This window comes from Macrobrachium rosenbergii, chromosome 48, assembly GCF_040412425.1.
Source record: "Macrobrachium rosenbergii isolate ZJJX-2024 chromosome 48, ASM4041242v1, whole genome shotgun sequence".
In the NCBI taxonomy this organism is placed as follows: domain Eukaryota; kingdom Metazoa; phylum Arthropoda; class Malacostraca; order Decapoda; family Palaemonidae; genus Macrobrachium; species Macrobrachium rosenbergii.
The window spans coordinates 77,607,720-77,634,024 of NC_089788.1; the positions used below are offsets into that span (position 1 = coordinate 77,607,720).

At 35.4% G+C, this 26,305-nt stretch overlaps 1 protein-coding gene across 1 annotated transcript in view; it reads left to right on the top strand.

Annotated features, from left to right (window-relative positions):
- The window catches only part of LOC136831616 (alpha-1D adrenergic receptor-like), a 200,834-nt gene that overhangs the window by 86,080 nt on the left and 88,449 nt on the right, over positions 1 to 26,305 (top strand). The window contains exon 2 of the mRNA XM_067092245.1: positions 20,137 to 20,193. The gene's annotated coding sequence lies outside the window, so the exon portion shown is untranslated. The remainder of the gene's footprint in view (positions 1 to 20,136; positions 20,194 to 26,305) is intronic.

The following is a 26,305-nucleotide window of genomic DNA, read 5'->3' on the forward strand; positions in this document are numbered from 1 at the left end:
CAATTTGTTTGTAGAAATTACTAAAAAAATTTCCATTTGTTTGTAGAAATTACTACAAATATCAATTTGTTTGTAGAAATTACTACAAATATCAATTTGTTTGTAGAAATTACTTAAAAACATCAATTTGTTTATAGAAATTACTAATAAATATCAATTTGTTTGTAGAAATTACTAAAAAGTATCTATTTGACTGTATAAATTACTAAAAAAGTATCAATTTTTTTGTAGAAATTACTAAAAAATATCAGGCCCTTTCTACGAATTATCAAGGCAATAATTCAGGTTTGTTTGTTGTACAAATTACAAAAAAATTGGAGATTCCTACGAATTTCCAGGACCACTTACTTATAGAAATTACTAAAAATCAAGCCATTTTTATGACTTATCAGGACTATTCGCTTGTCGAAATTACAAAAAAAAAAAAAAAAAAAAAAAAAAACAATCGGGCCATTTCTACGAATCAACAGGACCATTAGTCTGTAAAAATTACAAGAAATTCATTCCCGTATCTACGAACGATCAGGACCATTTGTTTGTAAAAACTATAAATAAATTATACAAACAAATAAATAAAAAAAAATTCGTGTTCATCAACTGGAGGAAAATACGAAAAATCGGAACTTCAATTTTGTCAAATGTACAAAATAAAATTAAGCGTCAGTCTTTTTTTTAGGAGTGCCTCGTCGAGGTCCTCCCCTAACACAGATCACTTAAACTATTTCACCCTTAGCTGAGAGAGAGAGAGAGAGAGAGAGAGAGAGAGAGAGAGAGAGAGAGAGAGAGAGAGAGAGAGAGAGAGACCTAATCTAATTTTACAACCTGGACAGGTGTACTTATATGCAATTTTAATCTCTGGTTCTACTGAGAGAGAGAGAGAGAGAGAGAGAGAGAGAGAGAGAGAGAGAGAGAGAGAGAGAGAGAGACCTCTAATTTTACAACCTACACAGGTGTACTTATGTATTAACAGGGTAGACACAAATTTGCAATTATTTTTCAGTAACTCCAAAGCAATTGCAATCTCTGGTTGTAATCTCTCCTTTTCGGATATTTCTTTATTCCATTTTTATCCCATTCCCCTGTTTCGTTTCACGAATTCCTATCGTTTCCTCTCTTACTCCTTTTTGGGTCGTCTATATTTTTCGTCAGTTTCTTTATTCCATTACACCAAATCATTCTATGTTTACTCTTTTTCTAATTCTCCTCTCTCACCTACTCCTTATTTTACTCTATTTCACTTCCCAAAATCATTCTCGTTTTCCTCTTATATTTTTCTTCTCTCTCACCTATTCCTTATTTTGCCTTATTTCTTCATTTCAATACAAAATCATTCCCTTTTTACTTTTTCTCCTAATTCTTCTCTTCCATCTATTCCTTATTTTACCCTATTTATTTCAATTCCTAAAATCATTCCCGTCTTCCTCTTACTTTTCTTCTCTCTCACCTATTCATAAATTTATACCATATTTCTCTATTTCCTCTCCCAAAATCATCCTCTTTTCACTCTTCTTCCATTTCTTCTCTCTCACCTATTCCTTATTTTACCCTATTTATTTCAATTCCTAAAATCATTCCCGTCTTCCTCTTATTTTTTTCTCTCTCACCTGTTCATAAATGTACCATACTTCTCTATTTCTTCTCCCAAAATCATCCTCTTTTCACTCTTCTTCCATTTCTTCTCTCTCACCTGTCCCTCCCTCTTTCACTCCGTGACTGAACGAAGGCGCCATTGCAGAGAATTCATCAAAGACATAACGTCTTTTCATGGCTCCTTTTTTTTTTTTTATTTTTTTCTTTTCTCTCTTTCTTTTCCCCTGACAATATCGCCATTGATGTTCGTGATATAAGATCCCACCCGTGAAATATATTCCCTTCCTTCTGTGCGATGGGTTCCTCCGTGTATTTCTGGTACGGATGTTCAACTATATAAAATTGCTGTTCTCAGATTAAAACCTTTGTGTGCTTGTGCTTGTGTGTGTGTGAGAGAGAGAGAGAGAGAGAGAGAGAGAGAGAGAGAGAGAGAGAGAGAGAGAGAGAGAGAGCCGAAGTTACTTCTTCTTCATTGAGACATACTCTACCTTTCATGAAAATACTTGAAGGTCTGTGTGTGTGAGAGAGAGAGAGAGAGAGAGAGAGAGAGAGAGAGAGAGAGAGAGAGAGAGAGAGTGAGGGTATTAATATAAAACCTAATTTCTAAGATAAAGTATCAGGAACATTTCTGTGGGGAAAGAGAGAGAGAGAGAGAGAGAGAGAGAGAGAGAGAGAGAGAGAGAGAGAGAGAGAGAGAGAGAGTTACTTCTTCTTCATTGAGACATACTCTACCTTTCATGAAAATACTTGAAGGTCTGTGTGAGAGAGAGAGAGAGAGAGAGAGAGAGAGAGAGAGAGAGAGAGAGAGAGAGAGAGAGAGAGAGAGAGGGGGTATTAATATAAAAACCTAATTTCTAAGATAAAGTATCAGGGAACATTTCTGTAAATGGAGAGAGAGAGAGAGAGAGAGAGAGAGAGAGAGAGAGAGAGAGAGAGAGAGAGAGAGAGAGAGCTAAATAACTTATTTTTTCATTCAGGCATAGCCAGTCTTTCAAGAAAACACATAAAGATTTTATCCCACACATACAGCTTCCAGTAAAATATAATAACGAATCATCTAATTCTGTAAAGGAAATTGACAGTTCAAAGAAAGCTGAATGCTATACAACTGAAAAACAAGGTGAATTATCATGATTAAATATGGAATCATGTAAATTACCTTGCTAAATTTCAGTGGTTAAGAGTCTGCGATAGTCGAATGTGCAGTTCATCAACAGTGGACTATCTCTTGTACACAGAAAAATAGAAATATCTGAATGTAACTGCATATAGCAGGATTACAGACCAGTGCATACATCCGGTAATTCTAACAAATACTGGAAAGGAGATTTCAGAATCTGTAAGCATTTAAACCAGACTAACATACAAGCAAAGCAAACCACAGCTTCTTTGAACACGACATACAAAGAAGCCCAGGGATGCCTTCTTGGGTGTGACATAAAAATATAAGCAAAATTATTTCTCCAAAACTTGGAAAAATCAAGAGAGACATTTGTAAACAGAAATATGAGACCAATCCTAAAAAAAAAAATTCTAACCCATTCGAAGAAGAGTCCCCACTCAAAATATTATTATTATTATTATTATTATTACTATTATTATTATTATTATTATTATTATTATTATTATTATTATTATTATTATTATTATTATTATTATTATTATTATTCATAGTAGTATAAAATGGAGAAACAATTCCACAGTTATCTTTAAATATATGTACACATACATACCTATGGATTTGTTTCTCCACTATTATTATTATTATTATTATTATTATTATTATTATTATTATTATTATTATTATTATTATTATTATTATTATTACTCAAAAGATGAACCCTATTCATACGGAACAAGCCCACCAAAGGGGCCATCGACTTGAAATTCAAACTTCCAAAGAATATGGTGTTCACTGGAAAGAAATAACACAAGGTACTGGAAAATATAGAAAGGGGGTCTTTTCTCCCCTCCCCACCCCAGGAAAAGCCATTGACAGCGTGAGAGCAGGACTCCAAAATAAATACAAACAGAAGCAATGTGTTTCTCTCACTGTCTGCCTTAAAGCAGATCTATAGCTGGGCACAACAACAGCTGGTTATAGTAACCTACTGCTTTTAAGCTTGGATTTGCTCCGGTAGCTTTTAAAGCTACGTCCGCCAGTGATATGCCTGGCCCCTCCTCTCTCTCTCTCTCTCTCTCTCTCTCTCTCTCTCTCTCTATATATATATATATATATATATATATATATATATATATATATATATATATATATATATATTATATAAATTTATCAACCTAATATTAATAAGACTAATATTTCACCTAATTTCACAAGTACTGGATTCTATAAAATGCACAATTATCATCTCTCTCTCTCTCTCTCTCTCTCTCTCTCTCTCTCTCTCTCTCTCTCTCTCTCTCTCTCTCTCTCTCTCTCTCATAAATATATAAATTTATCAACCCAATATTGATATTCATACTAATATTTCACCTAACTTCATAAGTACTGAATTGCATAACATGCACAATTATTAGTGCTCTCTCTCTCTCTCTCTCTCTCTCTCTCTCTCTCTCTCTCTCTCTCTCTCTCTCTCTCTCTCTCTCTCTCTCTCTCTCTCTCTCTTCACGCTTGCTATATATGAAGTATTTCTTCATCCTACACTGATATAGAGAAATTTCAAGGTGACTAGTTCATATATAGATGGAAGCCTTATTGAATAATATTTATAAGAAAATTAGTTATTTTTGGCTCATAAGTGAAGATAATGAGTATTTATTATCTTTTAAGCTCTGCAGGCCATTATAAAATCATCATCTTTATTCTCTAATATCCCAAGTTCCTATCTGTAAGATAAGGCCTGCCCAAAATGACAAGGAAAGAGGATAATTACCTCACACACCCCAGGATGTGACATCCGTCTGATATTTTTTCATCCATTTTTACGAAAGTTTTTTGAACTCTTAAGTAAAGATAACATATATTATCTTATGCTCTGCAGGCCATTATAAAATCTTGATCTTCATTCTCTAACATCCAGAGTTCCTATCTGTAAGATAAGGCCGGCCCAAAATGGCAAAGATAAAGGATAATTACCTTACACCACAGGATGTGAGATCCGTCTGACATTTTTTCATCCATTTTTACGACCTGAAAAATTATGGCTATATTTTCCATCGCCCACACTATCTTGTGACATCCATTTCAGTTAAGATAAGTTTAGGCTCGCCTCCAGCCTGGTGTCATCCTCGGCTTCTGAGAGAAAAAGTCGCGAAGGAGAATTCTGTCCTCATATTCAGCAATAAGTTCGCCTCAGAATATGTCAGGTCCCAAAAATGGCTAAAAAAAGAAAGACGAATGTCATAACCCGTGGTGTGTAAGGTAATTATCCTTTTTTCTTGTCATTTTGAGGTAAATTCTAAGCCTTTGGCCATGTAATCAGTTTATCTATTTATTTTTTTGCTTGTGGGAAAAAAATTCTGTGACGAACTTTCATAAAAGACATTGCAGCCAAATCTAATAGCAGTGGCTACTAACAGCCATTAAACAACAGTTGTCAATAGCTTTTGATCAGACAACTCACTTCCACAAATCAATCGACTACAAATGAACTCCTAACTCCTAACACTTTTGAACACTGACGAACTTTTATAAAAGGACACTCAGCCAAATCTAATAGCAACAGCTATTAACAGCCGTTAATAATAGCTTTTAATAGCATTACAAGTGCTGAGAAAACACCTGTCTGTCTATATATCTATCTATCTATCTCTCTATCTTTCCAACGACGAACCTTCCCACAATTCACTCCAGCTAAATCTAATAGCAATAGCTACTAATAGCCATTAAACAATAGCTAATAAAAGCATTACAAATGCTGAGAAAACCCCTGTCTATACATCTATCTATCTATCTTTCTAACGACGAACCTTCCCACAATTCATCCCAGCTAAATCTAACAGCAACAGCTATTAATAGCCATTAAATAACAGCTATTAATAGCTTTAGAAACGCCGATGCAACCCCTGTCTACCTGTCTCTAGCTATCTTTCCAACCGTGGCAATTAATAGCTATTAAATAGCAGCTCTAGAAACGCCGAGAAAACCCCTGTCTATCTCTCCTAAGTCTTCTACGAGGGTCTTAATTCTCGGACCCCTTATTCAAATCCTGGAAAGTTTTCCCCAAGTATTTCAGGGAGCTGGTTGTCCTAATCCCTCGAAAGTTGCTCGGCTGATATTTAATATCAATCAAAGAGGTTCCTAATTAGCCCTCCTAAAAAGGATGGTAAATGGGAGAGGGGAGAGACGAATAGTGGGAGTCTACTATCTCGGAGGAAGTTTGGGAGATCTGTGGAGCACATTAGTTCATTTTGATACTGTTTGATAGGAGGATGGAGTGAGACGCACATAGGTACTATATACATATATACATATATATATATATATATATATATATATATATATATATATATATATATATATATATATATATATATATATAAGGCCTTAAATTCGATTCTCTCTTACGTTTTACCATGATTATCAATGTTAATAATACACCATTTATCTGATATTTCGACCGAAAATCATCAAGTTTAAAGGAATGAATTAAGACATTCTTCTTCGCAACTGGGATTCGAACCTACGCAGGTTAGAATCCTGAGATTAGTGCCATTTTTTCAGCTGTTTCAATTTTTAATTGATCTCTTCTTCCTATATTTCCTATTGTCTTTTTTTTCTTTTTTTTAATGAACACCAAGTTCGTAGGCTTGTTCCATATGAATGGGGGTTTATCTTTAGAATAATAATATTAATAAAATAATAATAATAATAATAATAATAATAATAATAATAATAATAATAATAATAATCATCATGCTTATTATTACAAAATATTATTATTATTATTATTATTATTATTATTATTATTATTATTATTATTATTAATAATAATAATAATAATAATAGTAATAATAATAATAATAATAATAATAATAATAATAATAATAATAAGAAGAAGAAGAAGAAGAAGAAGAAGAAGAAGAAGAAGAAGAAGAAGAAGAAGAAGAAGAAGAAAACTCCTTTCATATATAACCAAGAGAATTTAGAAAGGCTAAAAGACTGACAGTGGTAAATCCAGATCTACTCCTTGAAGCCTCTCCAGTAATTTGTAAAGGAAACAGCATAACCTATGACCCAACTAAAAAAATCCTCTGGAGAGAACTGTTAATGAACAGCTAATGTTCTTCAACTCACAAACAGCCAGCCAGACAGCCTTCTTCTTCTTCTTCTTCTTCTTCTTCTTCTTCTTCTTCTTCTTCTTCTTCTTCTTCTTCTTCTGTGTCTCGGAGCCTCAACAAAAATACCAGTGAACTGTCCTGATCTGTGCAAGAAGTAATAGAGTTTGCAAAATGCCTTGGGAGTCCATTAGAGAGACTCTTCAGAAGTAATCTGTTCTCAGGGAGCTGACCATCGTCGAAGACACGGGCAAACAAAGAAGTGGTCATGTTATACTTAGAAAGTAAAAAAAAAAGAAAGTAAAATGAAAGGGACCAACACTGGAGAAAGTTTGTTTTTCAAAGGAACGGCATATTTTGGGAAAAAGTGTAATGAAGTGGTCATGTAATACTTAGAAAGTAAAGTAGGAAAGTGAAAAGAAAGGGTGATGGCTGGAAAAAGTATTTTAAGAAAGTTAAAAAGAAAGCTGGAAAGATAGGGAGTTTTTTAAGGCAAATAATATATTTCGGAGAAAGTTGTAATGAAGTAGTAATTTTACACTTAGAAAGTAAAAAGGAAAGTGAAAAGAAAGGGGGATGGCCGGAGAAAGTTTTTTAAGGTAAATGACACTTTCTGGAGAAAATGTAAGGAAGTAGTAGGGATACACTTAGAAAGTTCAAAGAAAGCTGGAAAGTTGGGGGAAGGGTTTTTAAGGCAAAGAATATATTTTGGGAAAATGGTAATGAAGTAGTAATGTTATACTTAGAAAGTAAAAAGGAAAGTAAAAAGAAAGGGTGAAAGCTGGGGAAAGTAGTAAGGTTATACTCAGAAAGTAAAAAATGAGCCATGAAAAATGCAATGACACAATTTACCGACAAAAAAAAAACAAACAATTTCTAAGAAAAAATGTAGACAAAGAAAGTTCTATTTTTTAATAAAAGTCACTTCTGGCTAAAATCGTAAAGCTCACACGAAAAAAAAAGGGAAAATAAGAAGATATAAAAGATAATAAGCAACGAAGGGTCATAAGCCTTGCATAAAGACACACAAATCTTGAAAAATACAATGAAACTAATTACAGGAAAACAAAAAAAAAATGAAAAACAAAAGTGTAAATAAAGACCTCTAAAAAAGATAATATCAGGAAAAGAGGAAAAATAACTGAATATATTAAAATAATAAGAAACAAGCAAAAAATGCGCCGAAGTTTCTTCGGCGCAATCGAGTTTTCCGTACAGCCGCTACAGCGTATAAACAAGGCCACCGAAAATAGATCTATCTTACGGTGGTCTCGGTATAATGCTGTATGAGCCGCGGCCCGGTGGTGGCCTATCCTATATCGTTGCCAGTAGCACGATTATGGCTAACTTTAACCTTAAATAAAATAAAAACTACTGAGGCTAGAGGGCTGCAATTTGGTATGTTTGATGATTGAAGGGTGGATGATCAACGTACCAATTTGCAGCCTTCTAGCCTCAGTAGTTTTTGAGACCTGAGGGCGGACAGAAAAAAGTGCGGACAGAATAAAGTACAGACGGACAGACAAAGCCGGCACAATAGTTTTCTTTTACAGAAAACTAAAAATGGGTTATAACCCTAGCACGAAGAAAAACAAATCTTGAAAAATGCAATGACACAGATTATACCAAATAAAAACAAAACAGTGACGATGAAAAATGTAAAAAAAAAAAGACATGCAAATGAATAACTTTATACATAAAACTAAAAAAAATTGATTTCCAAGTCTCCCTGAAAACCGCGCCTTTCTCCACTTACGAATAAGCGAATCATATTTTCGAGCTGTACAAAAATAGATTTCACTCTGCGTGCTGCGCTAGGACAGGATTTAAATACAAGAGAGAGAGAGAGAGAGAGAGAGAGAGAGAGAGAGAGAGAGAGAGAGAGAGAGAGAGAGAGAGAGAGTTAATATAAAATCCTAATTTCAAAGATGAAGTATCAGGGAACATTTCTGTAAATGGAGAGAGAGAGAGAGAGAGAGAGAGAGAGAGAGAGAGAGAGAGAGAGAGAGTGGATTTACATGTTGCATACAAAAGCTTTTCCTTATTTTTTTAAATGGTTCCCCGCCGTTCCACATCGTTCCGGACATTTTGTTCTCCACCGAAGAATTGGTTCGGCTGTCAAAAACTTTGACTGATGGATGATCTAACTTTTCTCTCTTCAATTTGACTTCAATCTCTGTCACTGTCGTTATGAATCGCCAAATGTCTTTCTGGACGAAATAAAGGGCAGGTATTTTTAAGTTATTGGCGACTCTGGATTAGCATAAGGTGTCCTCTTATGTAGTAGTTTGATATAAAGGGAATTATGAACGCATTCCACAGTAGTAATATATATATATACATATATATATATATATATATATATATATATATATATATATACTATATATTATCTATTATATATATAGAAATATATAATATACACATATATAAATATATATAAAATATATATATATATATATATATATATATATATACCAATAGTTATATACCAATCACCTCACAAGCGGAAGACCTCCGTTCGAATCCCTTACAACGTGTGCAACAAATCAAGAATCGAGACACACCATTATACCCGATAACACAGTCGAATTAAAGAGAGAGAGAGAGAGAGAGAGAGAGAGAGAGGGAGAGACCATCCCAAGGACGATTTCGTAAGGGAAAGAACGGGCAATAATTGAGAGCCAAATTCAGGTGCCAACAACAGGTTTCAAATTTTCAAAGGAAGCGCTTGTTTGGCAAAGTCCACCCACAGCTGGGGCATGAATATTCAGCTCTTTGTGGATGGAGCTGCCTCGTCATTTCCGAAATTCAACTCTTTCTCCCTCTCTTTTTTTTTCCACTGGGAAATGTTTATTGGGGTTTTTCTTTGTGTGTCTTTATTTATTTATCTATTTACTTATTTATCTCTTTAGTTTTTGCAGTTTTTGATGTTTGTAATGTTTAGGAAGGTAAATATATATACACATATATATAGTAAAAGAGAGAAGAGAGAGAGAGAGAGAGAGAGAGAGAGAGAGAGAGAGAGAGAGAGAGAGAGAGAGATCTTGCCTCCTAACACATGCCAATCCACAAAATCTATAGGTTCGATTCCTGGTCAGGGTGGGTGGAAATAACGTACAATTGCCTGTAATACTAGTAATACTAGTTAATATATTTTTATATATATATATATATATATATATATATATATATATATATATATATATATATATATATATATATATATATATATATATATACACATACAACAAAGCACAGACACTAAACGTATAGCCTAATTCCCGCAGCTATATGGGCCATTATACTGAGCCCCCTTTGCATCAGCCACCCACTGCTTAAGGGAACCCCCTCCTGGGTCCACAGCAGTGGCTAATGGGTAAGGGAATGCTTATGGAAATAAGGGGAGGGAAAGATAACACGCCGTGATAATACGACGCTGTTTGGAGTCGCCTTTGCTGGGAGTGGTAGTATGGCGACCGACTCGACAATGTTTTGGTGGATTCTGGTGTGCAAGTCAGTTGTTTGCACAGCTATGCTGGCATAAGCTATATAACTAATAACTATTTATAGTCGTTCTGTGAGTTTGTGTTTTGTGATAAAATATATATATATATATATATATATATATATATATATATATATATATATATATATTGTTCAGAAGATGAGCCCTATTCATATGAAACATTATTATTATTATTATTATTATTATTATTATTATTATTATTATTATTATTGTTACTATTATTATTATTATTATTATTATTATGTTATTATTATTATTATCATTAGAAGATGAGTCCTATACAAATGGAACATTATTATTATTATTATTATTATTATTATTATTATTATTATTATTATTCAGAATATAAATCTCTATCCATATGGAACAAGTCTAAAAAGGTCACTGATCTGAAATTCAAGCTTCCAAAGAATATTCAAGAACTTATACCATAAGTTATGTTAGGAAATTGTGAAGAATTCACGTAAGGCGTATTCTATTCATCCTGTGAAGGAAAGCGCTTATTCTATGTCAAGCTAACAGAGTTATTCAGTTATTTCAATTAATGAATAACATAATATGGGAATAGTTGTTCTGATATGATGGACACTCTTCGTAAAATTGAGCAAATGACTTTATCATCTCTCTCTCTCTCTCTCTCTCTCTCTCTCTCTCTCTCTCTCTCTCTCTCTCTCTCTCTCTCTGTGTGTGTGTGTGTGTGTGTGTGTGTGTGTGTGTGTGTAGGACAGACACTTATAACACTGGCGTAGTTAAGTTTCTCACGGTTTCTCTTAGAAAAATTAAGTCAGTTACTGTTAACCACCTGGTTCCTCTCTCTCTCTCTCTCTCTCTCTCTCTCTCTCTCTCTCTCTCTCTCTCTCTCTCTCTCTCTCTCTCTCTCTCTCTCTCTCTGCAAGAAATACATTTAAACAGACACTGCAACATTTACGTGACGCTACATAAATCACCCCACAAAAAATAACAAAAATAACAAAAAAAAATCACGGTGAGGAATGCAAAGAGGTTCTAGGAATCGAGAGAGAGAGAGAGAGAGAGAGAGAGAGAGGTTGGTTAGGCAAATCCAGCGGTGGTGGTTCTTATCCCCACCCCTCCCCCCGACCAAACCCAACGAGTTTGCAATGAACGTTACCCAGGCTATTCGTCAGTCAGACATCTTTAAACTGAATCGCAAATCAGCTGGGGTTGGAATATTTCTGGGAAGGCCAGAGTTCTCCCCCAACTTCCCCCCCCCCTCCCTCCACCCCTCCCCCTTCCCTCCCCGTCAGTAGACTTAATTGCTAGCATTCCACGCTAGTAGCATGGACAGCCACCCAAGCCATTAGGGGGACCAAGAGCGTTGATGGAAGTATTTGGTGCTCAAATGCTACTCAGATGCATGATCTGTGCTATTAGAATGAACAGCATCCCAGCTATTATGAGGACCAAGAACAGTGCTAACAGTTTTTGCTACTCAGAAGAACTACTTGTGCTATTAAAAAGAACAACAGCCCAGCTATTACGAGGAGCAAGAACGTTGCTAGCAGTTTTTGATACTCGGATGCATCATCTGTGCTATTAGAAAGAACAGCATCCCAGCTATTATGAGGAGCAAGAACATGGCTAGCAGTTTTTGCTACTCAGATGAATGACCTGTGCTATTAAAAAGAACAACATTCCAGCTATTACGAGGAGCAAGAACGTTGCTAGCAGTTTTTGCTACTCAGATGCATGACCTGTGCTATTAGAATGAACAGCATCCCAGCTATTACCAGGAACAAAAACATTCTACCTATTACATGATCAAGAGCACTGCTAGCAGTTTTGCTGCTCAAATGAACGATTATGCTATTAGAACGTACAGTACAACAGCATCTGTTGTAAAGATCAAAAACACCCTAGCTATTACAGAACCAAGAACATTGCTAGCAGCTTTTGCCACTCAGATGAACAACCTGTGGTATTAGAAAGAACGATGGCATCTGTTGCTAGGAACGGAAACAGTGACCACTTTCTTCTCTTAAATCAAACAACCTGTGCTATCAAAAGGACCAGGAATATTGCTAGTATTGCTAGCATTTTCTTCTACTAGATGGGCAAACCTTCGCTATTAGAGGGAAAGAGAACATAGTCACATTCTCAGTGACTATTGCTATTGCAATAATGAGTAATTCTAGAGAAAATAGCTAGCAGCCTCTGCTATTTAAGTACGCATGAAATTTCTATTAGTTTCTGCTAATAGCATAAGCACAAACAATACTAGCAGAGTCTCCTGTTAGAACAAACGTAAATATTCCTAGCTCCCATTACTATTGAAATGAAAAGAGAGAAGATACCTAGCAGCCACCGCTATTAGAATGAACAGGACATTGCTAATAGCTTTTGCTATTATTAAGGGAGAAAACACTGCAATCAGACTATTCTATCAGAACAAGCGAGAATATTGCTAACTTCATTTGCTATTGAAATGGAAAAACAGCACTGATAGCAACCTATGCTATTGGAATAAATAAGAAATTGCCAGCATCCTGATTGCTATTAGAAAGAGGCAAAAGAATGGATGTCGATTCGATTCATATAACACTTTTGAAATGAACTTTGCAAATGTTGTTGTTTTTCCCGAATGCTGTTGCTGTTTACATCTTATATTATTCTATTATCTCTCTCTCTCTCTCTCTCTCTCTCTCTCTCTCTCTCTCTCTCTCTTCTGTAGGTGGTAACAGAAGGAACTAGTCTCGATTCGATTCGTAAACACCGTTCTGAAAATGACCTTTGCAAATGCTGTTGTTTTTCCTGAATGCTGCTGATGTTTACATCTTATATTCTATTATCTCTCTCTCTCTCTCTCTCTCTCTCTCTCTCTCTCTCTCTCTCTCTCTCTCTCTCTCTCTCGCGTAGGTGGTAATAGAAGGTGCAGGTGGGAGAGAGAACTGTGAGACCGACGCCAGGGCAGAGATTACTGTCGCCATGGTAACGGGGCTTGACGACTAGGATACGTTCACACACACGCACTCTCTCTCTCTCTCTCTCTCTCTCTCTCTCTCTCTCTCTCTCTCTCTCTCTCAGACACGCACAAACACACACAGGCACAAAGAACAGCGCGTGTACACATACGCATATATTCTCATTACTGGCTTTCGACAAAACACGTTCTCCCTCTCTCTCTCTCTCTCTCTCTCTCTCTCTCTCTCTCTCTCTCTCTCTCTCTCTCAGGACAGCGTGTATACACATACGCATGTATTCTCCTCCCTACCTTCAGACAAAAAGGGTTCAGTCACGTGAATCTAATTTTTATCATTTTTTAAAAGGTAAAGTTCAAACGCGTACCTTAATTAGTGCGCAGGTGGGGGAGGGATATTATTACCGTCTATGTACGCAGGTAATTACCGTCTATGTATCCATTTACCGTCATCTTCTTCAGTAAATGGAATAAAGTTACTGAATCAGTAAGTTACTGAATCAGTAACTTATTATCCGAGAGAAATACTATATTTAAGGCCCCGGAATCTTAAGACATCGATTCGAGAAGAAGAAGAAGAAGTTGAAATCAGCTGTTTTTTGTTTACAATACGCAATCGATCTCAGAGAGGCGAAGGGGGGGAGAGGGTGGGTGGAGGAAGGAGCATATACGCCCGTTTTCTACCGGATTCGCTGAGATCGATAACTCTTACCGAGTCGATTCAATAACTTGCGGTAGACTGACCTCTTCTTTTTTTTTTTAGTCGGTAATTTCTCTCTCTCTCTCTCTCTCTCTCTCTCTCTCTCTCTCTCTCTCTTTGACGTTAATTCAATGCCTTTTTCATTATTTTCATTTTATTAAGTAACTTGGAGTAGCCTGGCCACTTTATTTTTGCGGTAACTCTCTCTCTCTCTCTCTCTCTCTCTCTCTCTCTCTCTCTCTCTCTCTCTCTCTCTCTCTGAAATTATTTAACACCCAATTCGATTCAGTAACTTGGTACACTGAGAGAGAGAGAGAGAGAGAGAGAGAGAGAGAGAGAGAGAGAGAGAAGAGAGAGACTCCTATTTCGCAAGATAAGATGCAAAAATGAAAGGCGTAACCCACCGGGCTGTCTGGCACACAGAGAGAGAGAGAGAGGAGAGAGAGAGAGAGAGAGAGAGAGAGAGAGAGAGAGAGGACGGCCATACGGTATATGACTCCTGACAGGAAAGCAGGTACAGGCCACCGTCCTCCCACCCGCAGTGACAGAAGGAAGGTCCCAGAGACTCATAAGTTGAAGGCCTGTCAATCAAATTAGGACAATTGACTTCCATTAGAGAGAGAGAGAGAGAGAGGGTTGAAGCAGGAGGGAATTTTAGGGGATTTCAGATTCAATTCTTTGATATTTTTGTGTGGGAATTTTTTATTCGTTTAGACATTTTTTGTTATTTTGTTTGGTTTGAAAATGAGTAAAATTGTAGGTTAAATTCTTCAATTATTTGCAAATGACTGTGATATATATATATATATATATATATATATATATATATATATATATATATATATATATATATATATATATATATATATATATATATATATATATATATATATTTATATTTATATTTATATATATTTATATTTACATTTATATTCTGACTTATATATTCCAACATCTATATTCTGACAGAATAATAAATAATAATAATAATAATAATAATAATAATAATAATAATAATAATAATAATAATAATAATAATAATAAAAATCCTTTTGGGAAAACTTCAGGAAATCGCAGAGGTGGGCTAATTCGTTTTGTCCGCGACACTCTGCGCCCAAAATCATATTATAAGGGGTTAGGAGAGACTCCCGGTTGCCAATGGGACGTTTGACGGGTTAATTCGAGCAATTCGAGAACCAAGCAATCGAGCAATCTGGTCGGTCTGGTTGCTGGTAATATAAGGGGTTTTTTTTTTTATTAAGTTTTTTACTTTTTTCTGTATGCATTTTTTAGTTTTTTAAAAAAAACTTTTTCTGTCCGCACTTTTTCTGTATGCATTTGTTCTGTACTTTTTCTGTATGCATTTTTCTGCTTTTCTGTCCACTGTATTTTTTCTGTACGCACTTTTTCTGTCCACACTTTTTCTGTCCGCTTTTTCTGTTTTCTAGCCTCATTTTCTGTCATTTTTTTCTGTCCGCACTTTTTCTGTCAGCACTTTTTCCTGCCTCATTTTCATGACTGCACTTTTTTTCACTTTTTCTGTCCGCATTTTCTCTGCATTTTTTCTGCGCATTTTTCTGTCTGCACTTTTTCTGTCCGCACTTTTTCTTGTCCGCACTTTTTGCTGTCCGCAGTTTTTTCTGTCCGCACTTTTTCCTGTTTGCACTTTTCCCGCCCGCATTTTTTTCTATCCGCACTTTTTTCTGTCCGCACTTTTTGCTGTCCGCTTTTTTTCTTTCGCACTTTTTTCTTTTCGCACTTTTTCCTGTCAGCACTTTTTCTGTCCGCATTTTTTTGTGTCAGCACTTTTTTCTGTCCGCACTTTTTTTCTGTACGCATTTTTTTTCTGTCCACACTTTTTTCTGTCCGCGCTTTTTCTGTCCGCACTCAGATCTTAAAAACTACTGAGGCTAGAGGGCTGCAAATTGGTATGTTGATCATCCACCCTCCAGTCATCAGACATACCAAATTGCAGCCCTCTAGCCTAAGCAGTTTTTATTTTATTTAACGTTAATGTTAGCCGTAATCGTGCGTCTAGCAACGATATAGGACCTGCCACCATCGGACCGTGGTTAAGTTTTCGGGGGCCACGGCTCATACAGCATTATACCGAGACCAACGAAAGGTAGATCTATTCGGTGGCCTTGAATATAGACTGTACAGAAAACTCGATATGTTCTTGATTTTGTTATGCTGTTTGACTTCTCGGATTTTTGAAGACAGTGATATTTGGTCTGCATTTAAGTATGCTCGTGAGTGGATTTTAAGACATGGGTTTTGTATGTTACCTGTCATATTCCGTTATATATTCCATTGTATATTGAGCACAAATCAGATATTTTTATAACTATGAACAAAAAATCTCTCTCTTCTCTCTCTCTCTTTCTCTCTCTCTCTTGCCAACTGCCAGTTTACTTTCACTGTAATCAGATCTCTCTCTCTCTCTGTCCGTCTGTCTGTCTGTCTGTCTGTCTCTCTCTCTCTCTCTCTCTCTCTCTCTCTCTCTCTCTATATATATATATATATATATATATATATATATATATATATATATATATATATATATATGTATATATGTTATATATATATATATATATATATATATATATATATATATATATATATATATATATATATGTATATATGTTATATATATATATATATATATATATATATATATATATATATATAATATATATTTGTATATATGATATATATATATATATAAACTGTATAACACCCAACAGACAGACTTTCTTTCTCTCTCTCTCTCTCTCTCTCATCATGACGAATTGGGAAGAGGAGGTGGGGGGTGGGGGATGGGACCCTGCTTAACCACCCACCCTAGTATGACATACGAGCTGGGCGGAGCCAAGGCTGGGAGAAAAGGTGGAGCCTCCCGAAGAGGTGACACATTTCCAGACAGTAAATAAGAAGAAAAAAAAAAGGTGGAGGGAAACGAAATAACGTCTGACCATGACGAAAAAAAATATGGAAAAATATGAAGCATTAAGATAAATGGTGATGAATGGTGATAAGTCAAAGACAGATAATTGGGGCGAGGTCAAACACAGCAAATAGTGATGACGAATGACGGAAAATGGTGGAAATGAGAGAGATGAGAGAGATGGTGAAATAAGAGTGGTAAATTGGCAAGAGCTGATTACTGGAGTGAGTGATGGAACCTTGAATAATATTATTTATTCTTTTTATTGTTTTGAATAATCTTGAATAATATTGTTTATTCTTTTTGTTGTTTTGAGTAAATTTTATATACTGAATAATGTAAATGAATAGTTTGTCAAGCGAGGAGCTTGGTGAATAATAATATCAAAAATAATAAAAATAAGAAAAATATAAACTAACAGAAATAATAATAATAATAATAATAATAATAATAATAATGATAATAATAATAATAATAATAATAATAATTATGACAAATAAAATAATAAAAAATATGATCTAATAATAATAATAATAATAATAATAATAATAATAATTACATTACTAAGCCAGATTTATACTGCTAATTGTCTGATAATACATGTCATTATCTAGTTTATATATTTATATATAATATATATATATATATATATATATATATATATATATATATATATCCCAATACCAATAGGACGAACTTCCTAGTAGCTTTTAGTAGTCCAGACCAGAATGAAACTGGATGAACACGATGTCTTTGGGTAAGAGTTAGTGCTGGCATCAGGCCTGCTTTATCATTTAGAGACTAAAAACTGGATCCGTTATTAATCGAACAGAATGGAATATAGAGTTTTGGCCAAAAGCCAAGCACTGTGACCTACGAGGTCATTCAGCGCTGAAAGGAAAACTGACATGTTTGAAGGGTGGAACAGGAGGAAAACCTCAAAGCAGTTAGAGGGGTTGGAAAGTCAGATGGAAGACAAAGAATATGGAAGGAGGTACAGTAAAAGGAATGAAATAGGTTGCAAAGAACCAAACCCGAATGAGCGTCGTGAGAGAGAAAGGATTGGCTTTCTTCATTATCACACTTTCTCTCCCAAGAAGCTTTCGGTCGGGAACTTTCCTTCGACAGAAAGTATTAAAAACTTGATTTTCTTATCTTCACTTTCTCCAGGAGCTTTCGGTCTGGAACTTTCTAAGAGAAAGTTTTAAAAGCTTTTTCAATGAGGATTTTGTACATCAGAAAATATATATATATATATATATATGACTATTTTCACATCACCGTGATTCATATACAATCAGAAAGCTACAAACGTCCTTTAAGTCAATTCACTCTACCTCAGACTAATGATTTTTCATAATGTTACCGAAGGGGAGTTGATAATTGGACCGTCCGTATCGAACCAGCGACGGACGAGGGATCAGGACAGTGACACACACATATATATATATATATAGGTAGAAAATATGGATATTATATATTATATATATATATATATATATATATATATGCATATATGCAGTATATGCAGTACTTTCTCCTCCTTTTCTTCACTTTCTCCAGAAGCTTTTGGTCAGGAACTTTCCTCCGAGAGAAAGTTTAAGAAATTCTTTTCCCAAAGAGGGATTTTGTACCTCAGATAAATATATATATATATATATACATATATATATATATATATATATATATATATATATATATATATATATATATATATATATATATATTCCTTCTTTTCTTCACTTTCCTGGAAGCTTTCTCCGGCAACTTTCCTTCGAGAGAAAGTTTTGAAAAGTCCTTTACCCATTTTCCCTCAAAAAAATATATATATATCTATATACTTTCTCCCGCTTTTCTTGCCAATGCCTGAGATGGCCCAGTGACACGAGAAAGCTCGAAGGCCACCGACCTCGGGGAGAGAGAAAGCGAGAGAAAGCGAATAAGTGAAATGGATGACCTCAGGCCGTTTGAGGTGGGGAAAGCTATTCAAATTGTCTCCTTCAACAACAATTATCGCATTCTGCTAAAAGCTAAGAGGAATTCTGTGGAGAGTAGGTGATTTTGCTAACACGTTAATGGAAGTCTACCGAACTGAATACAGAATTTAGGACAAAGGCCAAGCACTGGGGCCTATGAGGTCACTCAGCGCTGAAACGGAAACTGACAGTAAAAAAATTTGGAAGGTGTACCAATTTTACTTCTTATTACAAATGAGATGTTTTCCCCCAATTCTGCCTTTAAATCTCTATACTTCATCTCATTTATTTCCTCTATCTCTTTACTTATCTCTTTATCTTGCTGTCCAGCCACTCCAACTGTATGGCCGAAAGTGCATACCCAGGGCTTTAAAAATCACTTATTAAAAAATCAATAACTTTTTTGCAAACATAATGAAGCAACGGAATGGGAGTTTCCTGACGCAGAAGAAGAAGAAGAAGAAGAAGAAGAAGAAGAAGAAGAAGAAGAAGAAGAAGACGAATGGAGAGGAAGAAGAATGGTCAGACATATTCGCGATTCTGAAAATGCCACGCGTAAAAATTGCTCAACAAGACGAGAGGAATTCGAGAGAGATTGAGAAGAGAGAGATAGAGATGTGGGGGTGTGAGAGAGAGAGAGAGAGAGAGAGAGAGAGAGAGAGAGAGAGAGAGAGAGAGAGAGGGAGAGAGAGAAACTTTCCGCTTGCAAAAAGAAAGAGAAAGAGAGATTGACATTGTCGTGACAAGACGCAAGTTTTATTTTTTTACAGAGAGAGTCTGTCATTGCAAGATGTCTTATTTTTACAGTATGATTTTGTCAGAGAGAGAGAGAGAGAGAGAGAGAGAGAGAGAGAGAGAGAGAGAGAGAGAGAGAGAGAGAGAAGACAAACAACTAAAGTGATATATCATCTCCTTGTGGCACTCCACTATTTATAGCATAATCACAATAAAAATTATCTATATACTATATATAATGTGTATATATACATATATATATATATATATATATATATATATATATATATATATATATATATATATATAAACTTTTAATATAAGTGAAGGACAAACAGCCAAGGTGAAATAACATTCCCTTGTGGTATCCCACCATTTACAAAACATTCACTTTACAATACCACATGCAAATTATCTTGTAAATATACACATGTATATAATATTTTCCTGATAAAACTGAAATATTTCTTTCCATTTCCCCCACAGGCACACAAGACATCGCCACCACTATTTTGATCTGTGCCGCTACCACTTAGGTCTAAGGTGAGTGAAATATTAGTAAGTGGCAATCCCCAAGTGACTGGACCTCTCTGTTCGTTCAGCCTAGGCCTAAGATGAATAAATTAGGAACGTCCTCTTACATCTCAGCTCAGTAGGCCAAGGGCTCACTGGATACCCTCCATCAAGAAGTTTTCTCTCAATTTGGGCTTCATTTAGGCGGGATGCGAGGAATCTAATTATTCAGACTGGACTTTTAGGCCTATTTTGGGTCATATTTTATGAACTTCAAAGTCTTAATATGTCCTTATAAATAGTTTAGCTGATAATGAATAAGGCCTATGTGTGACTTTATAGTAATACAGCTCTGTCATTATGGTTTTATTAACCAACTGGTTTAGAGAGAGAGAGAGAGAGAGAGAGAGAGAGAGAGAGAGAGAATCAGTTTGATGTTACAAGATACAAATTTTCTTATAATGCCTAGGTTCTCCTTTGTAGAGAGAGAGAGAGAGAGAGAGAGAGAGAGAGAGAGAGAGTTTCATTTTTTTACACTTTCACTAATATCATTTGAGAGAGAGAGAGAGAAACAAGCATAATCTGGACTATGGACTTAAGGATGCTTAAATAGGACCCATCCTATCTCTCCTCGTTACCGAAGGATTACATCTCAATCCTTGACATACGAAGGACACACCATCATCTATAACCCCTTCAGAGTCCTCGTTGTTGTCCTTATTATTCCCCTGATAAAAGCAGAAATTGGAAAAGTGTTGATCCTACACGTTGCGACGCCAGTTTTGGTAACCATAAATCGATGAAATCATTTTTCGATATTGGTAGTATTGGCGCTTGGCTTAGGTTTGGTGGCCCAGGGAAGAGTTGGGGGGTTAGGGGCCTTTGGAAAATGGACGATTAGGGGGTTAGGGGTCTCTTTATAATGCACCTTATAAGTAAAGAAGGTTATATTAAAGTAATTCCAAAGGAAAGTATCAAGGAAATATGGGGAATACTTAAGATTAGTTGAGAAAAGTGTCTTGTAAAATTGCTGGACGGAAGCAGGTAATAAGTGTTTTGGGAGTTGGGTGGGCCTTTGAAAAAAAAGTCTTTTGGGGGGGTATGGGTGTCTTTAAAATGCACATTATAAGTAAAGAAGGTTATATTAAAGTCATTCCAAAGGAAAGTAGCAAGGGAAATATGAGGAATACTTAAGATTAGTTGAGAAAGTGTCTTGTAAAATTGCTGAACGGAAGGCAGTGCCAATAGGTGGTTTGGGAGGGGTGTAGGGCCTTTGAAAAATAGTCTTTTGGTGGGTATGGGTGTCTTTAAAACGCACCTTATAAGTAAAGAAGGTTATATTAAACTAATTCCAAAGGAAAGTAGCAGGGAAACACGAGGAGTACTTAAGCTTACTTAAGAAAATTCTCTAATACAATTGAAGACAGGAATATCTACTGCATTTTGTTTATGTTTTTGTTCATGTTTACTCTTTTTGTTTTTGTTTATAATATCTATGTCTTTTGTTTAAGTTTCTACATTAATTCCCAAGGGGATAGTACTGATAGTACACACTGAATGTATATACTGATACAAATATTCGTACATGAATGTAATCGAACATTCTCTGCATACTCCAATAAAGTTCTAATATTGGAGCAACAGTAACAGACCCCAGTAATTACGCCTCAGAGAGAGAGAGAGAGAGAGAGAGAGAGAGAGAGAGAGAGAGAGAGAGAGAGAGACTGTTAATCAAAATTCCTCGATGCAGATATGATGGAAGATCATTGTCTGACTTCTAATTGGGAGGCCGACGGAATAGGCTTCCCTATGCCAATGCCTTGAGGAAAATTGAAATATTATGGATGTGGAAGTATATATAAAGTTGATGCTATTTTCATTTGGGGAAAACGGAAGCGGGGGTGAATTCCAAAGCCCAGTGTCGCCATGGAAATGAATCCGATCGTTTAGGAGCGAGAGCTCGTGCACGTGTATATGTGTGTATGTATGTGTGTGTTTGTGTGTATGTGTAAAGATGTACACACATTTATGTACATTTATTACATATATAAACATGTGTACACATCTTTCATATAGAGATTTTAATATTCTATCTCTCTCTCTCTCTCTCTCTCTCTTCTCTCTCTCTCTCTCTCTCTCTCTCTCTCTCTCTCTCTCTCTAAAATGACAGCAAAAATGAAACTGAAAAGTCATCAAATGTCTCTCTCTCTGAAATCTCTCAAATACTCAACAACCCCCCTCTCTCTCTCTCTCTCTCTCTCTCTCTCTCTCTCTCTCTCTCTCTCTCTCTCTCTGAAATGCACTCTCTCAAACAAATCTCTCTCTCTCTCTCTCTCTCTCTCTCTCTCTCTCAAATGACAGCTAAAAATGAAACTGCAAAAATCAGTCTTATCTCTCTCTCTCTCTCTCTCTCTCTCTCTCTCTCTCTCTCTCTCTCTCTCTCTCTCTCTCTCTCTCTCTCTTCAAATCTGAAATGACACCTCAAACTCCATCAAACAAAGAAACAAACTCTGAAAAACAAACTCGATTCTGTTTCTCAGCTGGAAAAGATCTCTCTTTATGTCAAGCAAATACATTTATTTACAAAATTATATTTCTCTCTCTTTTTAATTTCTTTCTCATTCTTTAATATATTAATCTGTTTATTAACATATACAAATACATAACAAAAATATATCTATATATATATCTCTCTCTCTCTCTCTATCTCTCCTCTATCTCTCTCTCTCTCTATATATTCATTTTGCAGTGCAAACAAAATTTCAAAACTCTTCTGAATTAAATGAACAAAAAAGAAAAATTAAAACAAGACCATATTCTCTCTTGAATCTCTCTCTGGATTATCAGTCTCTGGCTCATGTTGGATCAGAGAAATTTATGGTTTTTCTGAAAAACAAACAAGATTTCTTATGGCAGCTGGAAAAGATTATACATTGACATTACGAATAATAACTTATTTGTTTTGTTAATTTATAATTATTTTCTCTAATTTTTAATAATTCAATTTGTTCATAATTTACATATAATGATCATAATATTAATGTAAGGACATGTCATATCGATTAATATAAATAAATGACATATTGTTTAATAGAAGATCACACGGGCTAATCAGTTTCAGCCATCTCTGTAGCTTCATATACTTGAGTCAACGTGTAATCGTTTCCTATAGTAAAATGGAAGAAGTAGCTGAAATTTTTTAAATAATATTTTAAATCAACTTTATCAAGAACATTGACAGGAGAACAGCCTCACATGTAAGTCACAGAAGGATTACGAAGCAACTTTGTCAACTTTGTCAAGAATGTGGACACAAGAACGCACCTCCTATCTAGATAGGATTGGTAAAGGTTGTGAGATATCTCTGTTATCTTTGTGAAAACTTTGTCAAGAGCAGTGACAGAAGCACACAGCCTTCCATGTAAGACACTCAGGGATTTTGGTGCAACTTTGTCAACTTTATCAAGAAAACGGTCAGAAGAGTTTCTGTCTATAAGACATGATTTTTACAGGCCCCTGAGATAAATTGTCATCTTTCTGAAGAACAAAAAAAATGAAACCTTTGTTTCTTAAAACAAGAATAACTCAATAATTTTTATTTTCAAGAATAACCTAATCACCCTTCTATCAAAAATTCAAAGCGTTCTTGTAATTTACATGAAATGTCATAATGCTTAATATAAGGACAAGTTATATCGATTAATATAAAGAAAGGCTCCATAATTTATCATCACAAGACATAAATGATCACTCTCACTTTCCTACAGGTATAATTATTGCCCAGACTGAAAGACAGTCTTGATGGCTGTCACAGACTTTCAAAAAATCCCCTGAAAAGCTACTTAGATCAAAACGAGATCAGTTGCCAATAAGAAGGTCACTCCTGGGAAAACAGGCTATCGTACCTGGAATCAATAAGTTGTTGTGCTTTCTTGGGTGTCAGAAACGTGGATATTTATCTTAGAATATCCTTATAGATACGACATATTTAAATGTTCCAGAAGGTGAGAGAAGCATTATATGATCCACTAACTGGAACACTTCACAAAACTAACACAAAAAAATATATAACCACAAGCTATTTGAAAATTACAACCCCACAAGCCAAGATGCAACCAAAGCCAGTAGTAACAAAAAGACTTGAAGCACCATATAATCCACTGACCGAAACATCTTCCAAAAATAAAATAACAAAAGATATAAATCTATACTTTTAAAAATTACAACTCCACAAGCCAAGAAATAATCAATGCCACTTATAACTGAAAAGTTTTGTTTACAACCACAGAAGCTAATCAACAACCAAAGCCACTTACAACTGAAAAGAGTTGTACAAATTGTTTACCAAAACAAAGTCTGAAAACCATTTGACAAAAAATTCGACAAATTTCAATTTTGCCTTCTTTCCAGAGCCACTTTAGCAAGGCACTCTCTAAACCCCACCTCCCCACCCCCCAACATTTCCCTAATGGAGAAAAATAACATTGGAGACTCTTCGTTTTCCATTCTTCTATATCTCCTTCTTCTGATTCTTCTTCTCCGTCTTCTTCTTCTTCCTTATTTCTGTTCCCAAAAATAACGTTCTCTATTGACAACGTAAGAGCCATCGCCATTATCCGGTTTGGCTCGAGATAAATTCGCCAGTGATGCTTTCTCTTCTCTCTCTCTTCTCTCTCTCTCTCTCTCTCTCTCTTTACGTCTTTTTTTTTTTGTGTTATTTTTTTTGTGCTTATCAATATCTATCTCTCTCTCTCTCTCTCTCTCTCTCTCTCTCTCTCTCTCTCTCTCTCTCTCTCTCTCTCTATTTACGTCTCTTTTTTTTTGCTTTTCTTATTCGTTTCGTTTTTGTGTTTATCAACATCTCTCTCTCTCTCTCTCTCTCTTTGATTTATTCTCCGTGTTTATCTATATCCACTTCTTTTCCCTGGAGTTTTGACAGTAATTACTTCTCTCTCTCTCTCTCTCTCTCTCTCTCTCTCTCTCTCTCTCTCTCTCTCTCTCTCTCTCTCTCTCTCTCTCCTTTTATATTTTTCTTCATGTTTATATCTACTTTGTTCCACTGGAGCTGGAAAATCTCTCTCTCTCTCTCTCTCTCTCTCTCTCTCTCTCTCTCTCTCTCTCTCTCTCTCTCTCTCTCAAACCCAGTAAGTCTTCCAGAGGACTCTCTAAATGAGAGTCCTCAAGAATAGATAAACATTTGTCTTAGTTCCCCCAAACCACTCCCCACCCCCGACAAAAGTCAAGAACGGTTCGGAATCCACATTAATAAAAGGGGTGGTTTATGACGCTGCTGATGAGGGGGGAGTGTGTTTGTTTTGTTTGTGTGTTCTTGTTTTTATCTGTTTGTTTTTGCGTTTTTTCTTTTATCCAGGAAGATCTAGATGGAAGGTTTTCTTAATGACAGGTTTTTTTCCCTTTAGATTACGTTCGAATGGAGAGCGATGGTTTCGTTTTGTGTATAAATCGTGGATTCTATCAGTAATGATAAAAGGATAATGATACGCACGTATATATATGCATATGCATATGTATTTATATACACGTGTGTGTATGTATGTGTGTATAAATATATATATATATATATATATATATATATATATATATATATATATATATATATATATATATATATATATATATATATATATATATATATATATATATATATATACATATATATACATACATACATACATACATATACATATACATACGTAAAGCAACATTGCCCCATCAATGTCAGCTCAAGCAATCTTTCATATCTCTCAGACGCTTCGATGTTAGATCGCCATCTTTTTTTTTACGTCAAGGATATTTCGCAAGTGTCCCTGCTGGAAGGAAGACGAGTACCAACCACCCCCAGAGAGAGAGAGAGAGAGAGAGAGAGAGAGAGAGAGAGAGAGAGAGAGAGAGAGTTTCTCTCCATTGTCCCCCTTCCATAACGGGGACAGCATCAGATAATACTTTTTCCTCTCGCCATTGGCAACTGAGATAGTACCATGGACGACGAAAATGGCATATCCATTAAAGTTTCGCCGTGTCATCGCCGCAAAATATCCCGGAAATGACGGGGGAGAGAGAGAGAGAGAGAGAGAGAGAGAGAGAGAGAGAGAGAGAGAGGTTTCTCTCCATTGTCCCCTTC